Source organism: Haliotis rufescens, unplaced genomic scaffold, assembly GCF_023055435.1.
Source record: "Haliotis rufescens isolate VD_foot unplaced genomic scaffold, xgHalRufe1.0.p SCAF_12, whole genome shotgun sequence".
Lineage (NCBI taxonomy): Eukaryota > Metazoa > Mollusca > Gastropoda > Lepetellida > Haliotidae > Haliotis > Haliotis rufescens.
This window is the reverse complement of record NW_025963802.1, coordinates 32,166,422-32,180,777: the sequence shown is the minus strand read 5'-3', so window position 1 is coordinate 32,180,777 and position 14,356 is coordinate 32,166,422.

Below are 14,356 nucleotides of genomic sequence, written 5' to 3'. Positions count from 1 at the left end.
AAATTTATGATTCAGTGACTTTCTTACTTTCCGAATCGACCATAATCCTGATTCAGTGATGTATCCCACTTTCCGAATCAACCATAATCCTGATTCAGTGATGTATCCCACTTTCCGAATCAACCATAATCCTGATTCAGTGATGTATCCCACTTTCCGAATCAACCATAATCCTGATTCAGTGATGATTGTTGTTACCTTAATTAACATTTGTTTGTTTGTTTGTTGTTGTTTGCCGCACTCGTAGATGTGTGAAACCCATTTCTGCCGTCTCCTTTTTAATGGAATATTGCTAAGAGCGGCGTAAAACCATACTCACTCACTATTAAATATACAAAAATAGCAAAATATATGTCGCTATAATTGCTACTTCTTTCTCAACGATGTGTTAAAATATCTAATGCAAGTTAACTCATGGTTTGTCACCACAGATTTTGTGCCACCCCACCAAAGCATTCACTTAAATACTACTTACTCACCTACAGTGATTCCGGAAGATATATGATTGGTTGGTTGGTTTGTTGTTTAACGCCGCACTCAGCAATATCCCAGCTATATGACGGCGGTCTGTAAATAATCGAGTCTGGACCAGACAATCCAGTGATAAATATCATGAGCATCGATCCACGCAATTGGGATCGATGACATGCATCAACCAAGTCAGCGAGCCTGACCACCCGATCTCCTCAGTCACCTTTTACGACAAGCATAGTCGCCTTTTACGGCAAGCAGGGGTTGCTGAAGACCGATTCTAAACCGGAATCTTCATGGGTCCCTTAAGCAACATTAATTAACAAAGCAACATCATCGAGCTATGCAAAATTCGTCTTCACTGATTATGTTGTTGCCGAAACCGACAAGAAAGAAAAAAACGAATTCAGCGACGCATGGAGTTAGTATAATCAACGAAAACAGGATTCAGTGACGCAGGATGTTACCCAAATCAACAACAGGATTTAGTGTTATATGAAGATGTTCAAATAAACTCAATCGAAATCACAAGATGTTGAGACCCGCGTGATGATGTTTCAAGAGTAAAATACCTGTTCAAAACAACCACAGACTGATTCATCAATTATATTTTGCCGAACTGAACGAAAACAGACGGACATGGACGCAATGTCAATCAAATCAACGAAAACCGAATACAATGACTGTTATTCCCGTATACTATGACTGATGGTTGCACCAAATCATTTCCTCAATTCAGGATGTGGTATTTTTTTGTGTCTGAGCAGTTCTTTGTGTTTGATGTGGGACAAATAATCTCCACGTTATCATTACAAATTGACATTTTCTGTGCAAATATATACTATCCGCACTACCTTTTTCGGTAACAGTGCTATCCGCACTACCTTTTTCTCTAACAGTGCTCAGTGTCATGTGTGTCTAAATCTAAATGAGTTGATATGACCTATCCTAAAAAAGTTGGTGACAAACGTGTATTAAGACCTTGACAATGAATGCAAAAAATAATGAAAATTATCGTATTTTTAAACGCTGTTTTAATAAATATCAATCTCTATCAGCGTTAAAAAAATTGTATTTGACAATTTTGACAGTGATTGTAATTGGGGAAACAACCACCGTAGCTACAAGTCATCGTAGGAGAATCTCGGCTTGCCTTTCTCACCAAGTATTACATGTAACATATCTGAGAATGAAAACTGTTTCAATACCACTGAATAATTATCATTTGACGGGCAATATTTCATTACTTAATTGACAAACGCTTTTAAAATGTGTGCATTCTCAATCAGTGTCGATAAAAATGCGAATTAACGTCATCATGACAGATGACTACATGCTATTTTTGTATTACTATTTTATGAACGTTACTTGAATAAATACTTAAATTAAACATTTCTCATTATTCTGTTTTTATGAGTTTGCATATTGAGAACGTTTTGCACTGAATTACATTTGATAGGCTCAGAGCTGGATAGAGTCAACATATAGAGATTTCAGTCAAACTACATGCTAAATTTGCACTCCCATGCTTCTCTTTCTCATAACGCTATACTTAATAAATTTTGTGCATAAAGTATGATATACAATTCTCAAAACCACAAGAACGCTATGGATAAGGTTATTAAAACTGTTTCTTTCTAACCCAAATCGGCTGTTTAATAATTACATGCAAAATAATTGTTAGGTGAATATCACTATCACAAATTTACAGCCGTTCCAGAATTCGTTTAATCGTTCATCTTATTCGAATTATGAATCGTTATTCGTTTTGTTTTAGAACTATGCAATCATAAAATGAAAACGATAAGCGCAACCCGAATAAAACTAAGCAAATTTAAAATATAAAGAGTTTGATTTTTTTAAAATAAAATAAGTTAAAATATGTTGTCAAATTATAACAAATTTAATTTATCAAAATAGGAAGTAGTCTTGTTTATGGTCTAAACTGAGATATCTTCTCAAGGAAGGGGCTGAATCATAAGTTTCGCTTGCAAAATGTTCCGGGTTGTGTTCTATTGTTATAACAGGATGGACCAATACTATGGGATTTAGCGATTGGTCCGTTTTGTTAAATATACAGCCAATCATTTATCAGTAATTATTTATTGTCAGGGAGCATCACTCTTCTTCTATGAAATATTCTTAAAGAACGCTATATTGTCTTTTTGAGAATACAATTGAAATGTCTGAAGTCACGTTCATTTATGGAGAATGCGTTATTGAGGAAAAATGTTATGAAATAATATTGGTCCTGTTTGTTGAATATTATAGGCAATCATTATCCAATAGTTATTTTTGGCCAGAAAATTAAAGCGCCAGAATTTTCTAACAAAGTGCTTCGAAAAAAAGACTGTTTACCATAATAATATATCTTTTGTGAATATTGTAATTGAATTACAAATCAAATCATGAATTAACAAATCATGAATTAGGCCGAATGGTACGAAAAAATCATTTTTTCTAAGGTATTCAACATTAAAGACATTGTGTGAACATACATACACAAGGTAATATAGGATAATTTGGCTTATATTTAGCTTGGTTTGTTGGTTGGTTTGTTTGTTGTTTTACGCCGCACTCAGCAATATTCCAGCTATATGACGGTGGTCTGTAAATAATCGAGTCTGGACCAGACAATCCAGTGATTAATATCATGAGCATCGATCCACGCAATTGGGATCGATAACATGCATCAACCAAGTCAGCGAGCCTGACCACCCGATTCCGTTAGTCGCCTTTTACGACAAGCAAAGTCACCTTTTACGGCAAGCATGGGTTGCTGAAGACTATTCTACCCAGAAATTTATATATTTAGTTTGGTTTATTTTTTATTCATTTGAAACTTACAAAATAAAAGAGTAATATGGTCATTTATAAGTGGAATGTTATTTTGAAAGCTTCCCTTTTGAGCGTTATTCCGAAATAGTCATAGAGTTGCTATTGTTTTCATTTTCATAATATTAATCACTGGATTGTCTGGTCCAGACTAGATTCTTTACAGACACCGTCATATAGCTGGAATATTGCTGAGTGCGGCGATAAACGACAAACCAACCAACCAACATTTTCATAATGCCGATTAAGCAGGTTTTATTAATCAGTTCACTTGATTGCGAGAATCAATAACGTTTTAACCTAACAATGTCGGACGAAAACACACGTGTTGAAAGAGGCGTGTTGTGACAAATTCTTCCTTTGGTGCACCTGCGCGCATCCGTTTGGGTGTCGAATAGAAACATTACCAAATATGGAACATGATTTCCAAATGCACGTACGTGTCATGCAAGGCATGTTTTGCACGGATATAAGACATGAATTATGATTGTTGACGTTTTCCGTTAGGTTCATAATTAACGAACGTATTTACCGAACGACTTTGATCATAATTTATTTGTTATATAATATTGAACGCACTGGAAAATCTATTATCACATTGGTTTGGTTGCAAATGGAATAATTCGTAGATTTAAAAATAAATCAGGCTTAAAGAACCGTTAGTATGGCGAAAAGTTCCTATAAATGAGGGTGCGAATACTATCTAAGTTTTCCCTCTGAGACACTTTGTTGGTTTGTTGTTTAACGCCACACTCAGCAATATTCCAGCTATATAACGGCGGTCTGTAAATAATCGAATCTGGACAAGACAATCCAGTGATTGACATCATGAGCATCGATCAACGCAATTGGGATCGATCACATCAACCAAGTAAGCGAGCCTGACCACCCGATCCCGTTAGTCGCCTTTTACGACAAGCATAGTCGCATTTTACGGCAAGCATGGGTTGCTGAAGACCTGTTCTACCCCGGATCTTCACGGGTCCTCTGAGACACTGCTTACCCCTGAATCCCGTATATAACTTTACACAAATCTCAAAAGCACTGAGAAAAGGGTGCCATTTAAAGTTTAATAACTGAAAAAATATCGAAACGTTTACGTACACCATTAAGATGCTCTTGATGTTGAATCCGAGCTGCTTATACTATTTTCTTTGCGTACAACACGACCGAGTCCTGATATACCCTCCAAATTGACCCCCGAATCCCGCGTACCAAAAGGGGGTTGTCAGCCATATATATAGAAACTTACCAACGCTATCACCCGTGAAGATCCTGGTAAGAATAGGTCTTCAGCAATCCTTGCTTGCCGTGAAAAGCATCTTTGCTTATCGTAAGAGGCGACTAACGGGTTCGGGTGGTCAGGCTCGCTTGGTTGACTTGGTTGATGCATATCATCGTATCCATATTGCGTGGATTGATGTTCATGATGTCAATCACTAGATTGTCTGGTCCATACTCGAACTTAATGTCATACAGCTAGAATATTATATATTAATATTCTTATGTGATATGTTGAACAATAATCCGACTTTGAATTTATGAATTGATATATACTGCTAAATACACATACACATAAGAACCTGACAACCCGCGGATTAGCATATTGATAACACCAGCTCGGGTGGAAGGTTTGCTCGTAGGCCAATAAACACCTTCAGTGCACGTGTCGAGTCAAGGTGTACGCGGCGCATTGAAGCTTACACCCGAGAAGATTCCTGGGTAGAATAGGTCTTCAGCAACCCATGCTTGCCGTAAAAGGTGACTAACGGGATCGGATGGTCAGGCTCGGTGACTTGGTTGATGCATGTCATCAATCCCAATTGCCTGGATCGATGATCATGTTGTCAATCACTGTATTGTCTGGTCCAGACTCGATTATTTCCAGACCGCCGTCATATAGCTGGAATATTGCTGAGTGTGGCGTTAAACAACAAACCAAACCAAAACCGTGGTCTAGTGGTAGAGTGTCCGCGTAATGTCCGGACCGGCCGCGTCATACCAAAGGACGTTGAAAGATGGTACTTGTTGTTACCCTGTCTGGCGCTCGGCATAAAGGGGCTAAAACAAGGACTGGTCGGTATACTGTATCTGAAAGGGGTATTCATGTTAAACTGCGGCATGGTATCTCAGTGAGCTAGCACTATAAATCGGCATTAGTCCGGAGTAGTACAATCAGCAACACACACACACACGTGCATGCACGTCACTATATAAGTGCAATAGTCTTGGACGCGTTGTTAAACCCAATTTCCCCTCACCTTGAAGCTTACACACCACGACTCAAAACTGCAACGCGGTTGGTTGGTTGGTTGGTGGTTGGAGACCCGTGAAGATTCCGGGGTAGAATAGGTCTTCAGCAACCCATGCTTGCCGTAAAAGGTGACTATGCTTGTCGTAAAAGGCAACTAACGGGATCGGGTGGTCAGGCAGCGACTTGGTTGATGCATGTCATCGATCCCAATTGCGTGGGTCGATGCTCATGATGTCAATCACTGGATTGTCTGGTCCAGACTCGATTATTTTACAGACCGCCGTCATATAGATGTAATATTGCTGAGTTTGGCGTTAAACAACAAACAAACAAAATTATATTGAAGCATTTAAATATTTTGTCGGAAAGCATATCAGAGCATAGGCATAATTTAACAAAGAGGAACGGATTATCACATCCTCGAGGGTGTGTCAGCTATAACGACAAACAACTGACATATCATTGTTGCCGAACGTGGACCGGGACGAACGTGGATGTTTCGTGTCAATATGTGACATTTCAACTGAGTCAAACACAGCTTGCTAACATCCTAGTTTTGGGTATTTCCGAGCCATCAAAATAAATTCTCCAGAATTTACACATTATCGAGAAGTTCACTTTAATGGTAAGCTAACGACCATTTGGGGCTTACTCGCATATTAACAAACAAATCGTTTTTGCTTGGCTCACATATACCCGCCAATCATAAATAGCCAATAGGACCCGTGAAGATTCCGGGGTAGAAAAGGTCTCCAGCAACCCATGCTTGCCGTAAAAGGTGACTATGCTTGTCGTAAAAGGCGACTAACGGGATCGGGTGGTCAGGCTCGCTGACTTGGTTGATTCATGTCATCGATCCCAATTGCGTGGATCGATGCTCAGGATATTAATCACTGGATTGTCTGGTCCAGACTCGATTATTTACAGACCGCCGTCATATAGCTGGAATATTGCTGAGTGCGGCGTTAAACAACCAACCAACCAACCAACCAGCCAATCATTAATAGCCTGTTTTATCAAAGCATACAAAACCAATGGACTTATTCACGGGTATAAGCCCACTGTCGACTGTTTGTATCTTTGTTCGACAGGGCCAACAAAGACGAACGGTTGTACTAAATAATGCGACTGATTAACTAACGATGATAAGTATATTCTTCATGCCATTAGCACTGATCGGAGCGGGCTACGATAAGAGGAGATATAGGCATTTTCAATAGGTGAATACTCAAACCGGCGATAACAACCCATGCCACTTGTTTATCGCCGCCGATTTATTTACCAACTTGATGGCGCTTTACTGGAATTGAACAGTTATGATTGTTTGCCGGTGATACTCTTGTCGGTAGATTATGAACGAGCCACTTGGACGGGACATTTGTCCACTCTGTGTGATAATCTCTTAATGTATGGAATGAACGGTTTTCAGCCCTGTGTCCCGTGGCACGAAGATGACTCACTTAAGTGACTGTTACAGCGAAACCCCATTAATCCGCACGGCATGTTCCCAGTGAAATCGGAAGAACTAATTTGCTCTTTAACGAATCACAGGAACGTAGTAATGTCCCCTTTCTTGTATGTAAATTTTACCAGCAGTAATTGTCCGGATTAACTTACAGTGAAACCTCATCAATCCGGACCGAACCGATTCCTGTTTAATCATCCGGGTTAACGAAATGACCTCTGAACAAATCATGGAAGTGGTAATTTCCCTTTAATTAAACGTAATCTTTCCCAGCAGTGATTGTTCATATTGAGTCCAGTTTAACGAGGTTTCACTGTATAAATATTTGGTTCGTTTACAAATGTCACCCCATTTATGCAGACAAGAAAAGGATGTATATAAAATCGGAATCTAACAACCTAAGTAAAACAATGTCCCACAAGTAAACAGGAAGAATAGGTCTTCAGCAAGCAATGCTTGCCGCAAAAGACGACTATGCTTGTCGTAGGAGACGACTAACGGGAACGGCTGGTCAGGTTTACTGACCTGGTTGATGCATGTCATCGTATCCCAATTGCGTGGATCGATGCTCATGTCTATCACTGGATTGTCTGGTCCAGACTCGATTATTTTTCAGACCGCCGTCATACAGCTGGAATATAGCGTTTGACCTAAATTTTAATGCAACTTGAATTTTGGTATTCGGCTTGATGTGGAAATATATTCTTGGTTCGATGCCGCACTTGGGTTAAATGTGTGAAACCCATTTCTGGCGTCTCCTTTTTAGTGTTGGAATATTGCTAAGAGCGGCGTAAAACCATACCCACTCACTATTAAATATACAGAAATAGCAAAATATATGTTGCTATAGTTGGTACTTCTTTCTCAATGATGTGTTTAAATCAATTATTTAATGCAAGTTTATTCAAGCTTGTAGGGACTCATGGTTTGTCACCACAGATTTTGTGCCACCCCACCAAAGCATTCACTTAAATACTACTTACTCACCTACAGTGATTCCGGAAGATATATGATTCTGGAAACTGTCACGAGCTCTTGACAATGAGTGATAAAAGTGTTGTTTTTGTTCCAAATTCATTAAAGACCCTTCACGAAGCGAACATTTAGAGCTTCGTTGATAAGACTGAAATTTATAATACAACGCCGGGGTTTAATAGGTAGCGTGGCTTTGTTTGTGGGATTTATCATGAATCAACAGCATGTCAAGAATATATATCAATACAGAAAGCGTTTGAGGAGAAATTAGGCAGCCTTTTGTTGGTCCTTGTAAATCTCTGTCTCTGACTCATTTTAAGTAAATGTAAAGATAACTCCCGGGTGTCTGGAATGAAATATGGTATAATTACTGACATATCCTTATTATCATTAAGGTAGAGAGGTGTTAGACTACAACAGAGAGTCGAGATATAGAGCGTGTTTTGGAGTGCATTATGGTGGTTTATGGCGCAGAAACACTGATCAAGTTATTATTATTATTGTTATTGTTGTTGTTATTGTTATTACGTACAGATTAAACACAAAATGCAGCAAAGAGGGTTTGGGTGATCCTGGCACAGTCATGCTGGTTAGGCTCATCATCAACTCAGGGCCCATGCCCCCTCTAACGCAGGCCAGACAGTGAATGAGACTTCTCCTAGAAAGCGCTGCCTTGTCAAACCCGTCCAGAACCTTTCGGAGAATGTGAAGACTCCCCAACACTGCAGCCTTCTGCATTACCCAGATTGTCAGAAGGGCTGTATTCCTGGTAACAAACCCGGGTATTCTCCCAATGTCAGTCAACAGATTGGGAGGTACCAAACCCAAGGCACCGAGAACAATGGGGAGTCGGACAACTTGGTACTTGGGATACAAGTGTGACATTTCGAACGCGAGGTCTGCATATTTGCCATGTTTTTCCACAATCTTGACAATGACATTGGTGTATTCCGGGTCGTACCATGGATAGACCTCTGTGTCAAAACCACTCCATCATGTTGCTTCAGATACTGTGAAAATAACAGTAAATCAAAATCTCAAAACTTGCTGAGGCATTGGACAAATATCCTGTAACCTATTTCATATCATCTTCTCAGTGACCTTATCTCCTACAGGCAATTTGTGGATACAACTTTGTAATTGTTCATTGTAATTTCAAATACAGATGACTATCATGATATTGTTGTGTTTCCCCTACTTGATAACATTTCCTGCAAAAATCCTTATCTCACCGGTTACAGTTGTATGTGTACTGATTTGCCGTTACATTGTTCTTACCAGCTAGATAGGATATAGGGGTTTGCAGGAGCATTGTCTTAAGAAAATCTGTTCCTGGTTATGACGTGAAGAAGGTTTGGTCGCATCAGTGTAAGATTTAGTAGCAACGTCGACCCGTGAAGATTCCGGGGTAGAATAGGTCTTCAGCAACCCATGCTTGCCGTAAAAGGCGACTATGCTTGTCGTAAAAGGCGACTAACGGGATCGGGTGGTCAGGCTCGCTGACTTGGTTGATACATGTCATCGGTCCCAATTGCGCGGATCGATACTCATGATATCAATCACTGGATTATCTGGTCCAGACTCGATTATTTACAGACCGCCGTCATATAGCTGGAATATTGCTGAGTGCGGCGTTAAACAACAAACCAACCTCGTGGCAACGTCAGTTGCTTTAGTAGCCCTAATGTCGATTTTGGTTGTGAAAGAAAAACATGACATATTATTTCGAACAACGATTTGTTTGTCATAGAAACTGAAAAAAATTGTACTTTCGAACATCGACATGTTTCCTAAATTGTAACTCTGAGAGAATTGTTACGCATACAGAGACAGCTTTATCATAAAAGTAGAAATTAAAAACCGATATTCTTTCAAATACCGGCCACTTGTATTAATTTTAATTATATATACTTACATATGTAGCCGCTTGTAACAAACTAGACATTCGTAGCTACATCATTAAAAGCAGAAATTGAAAACAAACACACAATATTTTCTTTCGAACACCGACATTTTTTTTAATGGATTGCGATGGCAGCCCCGGTAATCCGTTCAGCTGTTTCACAGTTATTCGACACAAAGTATATTTTATCGAAAATATGTAATAGTAGCCTCGATAGTTCCGCTATTTGAAAGGTATAGAATCCTCCAATATTTGCTACTTGCCCTCTGGATTAACGGGATTTCACTGTTCACGTATTGCTAGCTAATGTCGGAAATTCGAAATTACGGATAAAACCAACCGAAACGAAATGATAAATCGTTCACTTAGATAAGATAACAATTGTAATATTTTATGGGGTATTTTGGAAACGCGATATTGAGTGTCACGAATCCGTTTCTCTTCCCCGTCAGTATATACTACCGGTAACCTTATGATAATTTAATTTAACACGGTATAATTTATAAATCGAACCGATAAATAAACCACTCTTGTCTATGTACATTTAATTTAGTTATTTATCAATGAACACAAAACAATTTATAATCTTCATACAATCTGGTGAAAAATAGGTTTCTAACACAAATACATACTCACGAACTTGTGTAAATAAATGATAAACAATTTTAAAATGTTGAACATTGGACTACGCCAAGGTTATAACAACGCCTCCATCTAAAGTACTAATACGAATCTTCTTAAAAGCAAAACGATCACGCAACCTGCTATGTCAACACAAGCGCGGCGTCCACTTTTCGTCATTATCTGATTTTCTCCATTCATCGATATCCTTATATTGATATCATCCATTAGACTTATCTGATATCCTTCTGAAAAGCAATGATATTTCAATTGATTCTAAAATGTTATCTTTAGACAGTAAACACCATGCATTTAAGATTAAAATTACAATCGTTTTATCATTTCTTTGGTTAAGGAAAGCTGAGGTTTTTAGCAAACAAGTTTAACTGGTACAGGGAGCACTGGGTGTTTGGGATTCTACAAGGTGGTCCTGTTTGCCGCCAGTTGTTGGCTAAGCTCACAAGAAGGGACGTCAGAGTTATAGTAAATCCCATTATGTTAAAATGGAATATTAAGTAAATCAAATTTGACCATGAACAAGATTTAAAACTGGAATAAATATTGTTTTGAGGCTTATAGCGAGCTTATGTGTTCATTGTTATGTTCATCGTTGATATATTCACGGCTGGTGTGTTTATGGCTAATGTATTCATGGCTGATGTATTCATGGCTGATATAGTCATGGCCGATATATTCATGGCTGATGTATTCATGGCCGATTTAATCATGGCTGATGTATTCATGGCTGATTAATTCATGCCTTATCGTTTATGGCCGATTTATTCATAACTGGTGTGTTTATGGCTGATGTATTCATGGCTGATGTATTCATGGCCGATTTATTCATGGCCGATTTATTCATGGCTGATGTATTCATCGCCGATTTATTCATGGCTGATGTATTCATGGCCGATTCATTCATGGCTGATGTATTCATGGCCGATTTATTCATGGCTGGTGTGTTTATGGCTGATGTATTCATGGCTGGTGTGTTTATGGCTGATGTATTCATGGCTGGTTTATTCATGGCTGATGTATTCATGGCCGATTTATTCATGGCTGATGTATTCATGGCCGATTTATTCATGGCTGATGTATTCATGGCCGATTTATTCATGACTGATGTGTTCATGGCTGATGTATTCATGGTAGATTTATTCATGGCTGATTTGTTTATGGCTGATGTATTCATGGCTGATTTATTCATGGCTGATGTATTCATGGCCGATTTATTCATGGCTGATGTATTCATGGCCGATTTATTCATGACTGATGTGTTCATGGCTGATGTATTCATGGTAGATTTATTCATGGCTGATGTGTTTATGGCTGATGTATTCATGGCTGATTTATTCATGGCTGATGTATTCATGGCCGATTTATTCATGACTGAAGTGTTTATGGCTAAGATATTCATGGCTTGTGTTCATGGCTTGTATTCATGGCTGATATATTCATATCTGATGTGTTTATGGCTGATGTATTCATGGTTGATATGTTCATTGATGCTATGTTCAATCTTGATATATTCATAGCTGACGTGTTTGTGGTCGATATATTCATGGTAGTTATGTTCGTTGTTGATATGTTTATTGTTGATATATTCGTAGCTGACGTGATTGTACATGTGGTCAATATATTCATGGTTCATATGTTCATTGTTCATAGTACATGGTTCATATGTTGAGTGGCTGATATCTTCGTGGTTGATAGCTTTACGCCGCTTTTAGCAATATTCAAGCACGCACGGCCGGGAAACTCAGAAGTGGGCTTCACACATTGTACCCATATGGGGTAGCCTAGTACTACCTCTAGGCTAGTCCACCGCCCCTCAACACCATTGAGCCAGATGGAAATGTTGCAATATCTAAATGATAGTATACCAATTGGAAATATGTACATAATTTTATAGCATTCACAACACATGATTAGTTTTACCAACATTAATATGATTTTTATGAACGAATATTATTGGCGTTTTACAATATGTCATTACCCATCGGGTTAGAAATAACCGAGTTCATAAATATCGTATGTGCACTAGTGCAAACATCACTTCAAGCGCACTAGTGTATTGTTTACAGAACCCGGACTGCACTGTTGACGTCATTCGAATCATATTGTGACGTAAGATCGGAATGACGTCATACCAGAAACAACGTCATAGCTGAAGATTGTTGACGTAATTCGACAACTGTGGGTTTTTTAGACGGCGGTAGTGATCAGTGCATTTCTTATAAAGAGGACCAAAAACGTATTAAGAAATAATGGGTAGTAAAAAAAGTAGTACACTCGCTTGTGTGTCATACTGATTTTACGAAACTCGCTCTTGCTCTGGAAATACAAGAATTCTGACGCTCGTTTTGTAAACTCAGTTTGAGACACATGCTCGTTTTATAATCTCTATAAATCGGCCTTGGTACAGATTTTCACAGCCATTCAGAATTGCAGTATGCTAATTTGGACATGGCTATAAATACGCGTGAAATAAAGAACTACGTGGGTTATTCAGACCCAGCTTTGGTGAGTGTGGGGTAATGAGATGTATAGGAAACAAGAGCCCGATTTAATAGGGAGCTATCTAAACAAGTCCCAAATGCTGGACAACACAACTGGTCTCTCGCCAACCTGCGTGCCTTGATAGGCTATTGTCAAAGTGTCAAACATTCAATTGCTGAATTGATGATTCAAATGGCTTTTGTAACAAGTGTTTGTTATTGGCTGAAGTGTCTACACTAAACGATGGCGCAATTAGATTGTTTGCTTGAAAAACGACAATCGGCTTCGTCTAGAGAATTTGTCTGTAAAACGATATATCCGTTCTCGGTAATTGGAATGTTTCACACAAGTTACAGTAAACTACGGTTATAACGAACTCAAAGGGACCACTAATTTTAGTTCGTTATAACCATAGTTCGTTATAAGCCTATATACAGCATATGTTCAACAAATGGCCGGGACTTAAATATAAGTTCGTTATATCGGTCAGTTCGTTGTAAGCGTGTTCGTTATAACCGTAGTTTACTGTATCTGCATTCAAATGAATGGTTATTCATTATTACTTGTGTTTCTCTGGCCCATTAGAGGTTTGACGTTCAACCACGAGGCTCCTTGTAATTCCTTACTTTTATCACTGGTAAGTTTGGTTGTTTTGAGCGGGTTTCAAGTAGAAGAGATAAAAGGGAAACCTCGTTAATTCGGACATCGTTATTCCAGACGCACGGCCTCCCGGGCGACCATGCAGCTACGGAACCTGTCGTCTGAAGCGCGGTTATTCCTTGTGCAGAGCTGCGACCCCTTGTCTTGCCGGTAACCTTTGATCTTGGGTTCTGATGCCGGTTCACTCTGATTATGTTTCTTGTTTGTTAGGGGGGCAAGGGTGGCCCAGTCGTCTAAGGCGCCGCGATTCGCTGTGCAGGGTTGCGTCCCTTGGGCACGCCAGAAACCTATGATTGAGGGTTCGGATCCCGGCTCGCCCAAATTATGTTTCACCGAAGTGGTAAACGTCTAAGACCTGCATCACTTCGGGCTTTCCTCCCACATTAAGCTGACACGCCGTGATATAACTGGATTTGCTGGAATATTGTTAAAAGCGGCGTTAAACCCAACTCACTCACTCACTCACTCTTGTTTGTTAGCACCATACCCTCACTGAAGTGGTACACGTCTAAGATCACTAAGATCATAGGATCACTTTTTAGGCTAGACTAACATCTAGTCTCTGAAATGAACATATTTTACAGAAAAAACAGTTGTTAAATTATAGTTGCAAAATAATTTATAATAAAAAAGGAGACCAGAGACTTTCTTCATTTTCAGATACTGCAGTAAT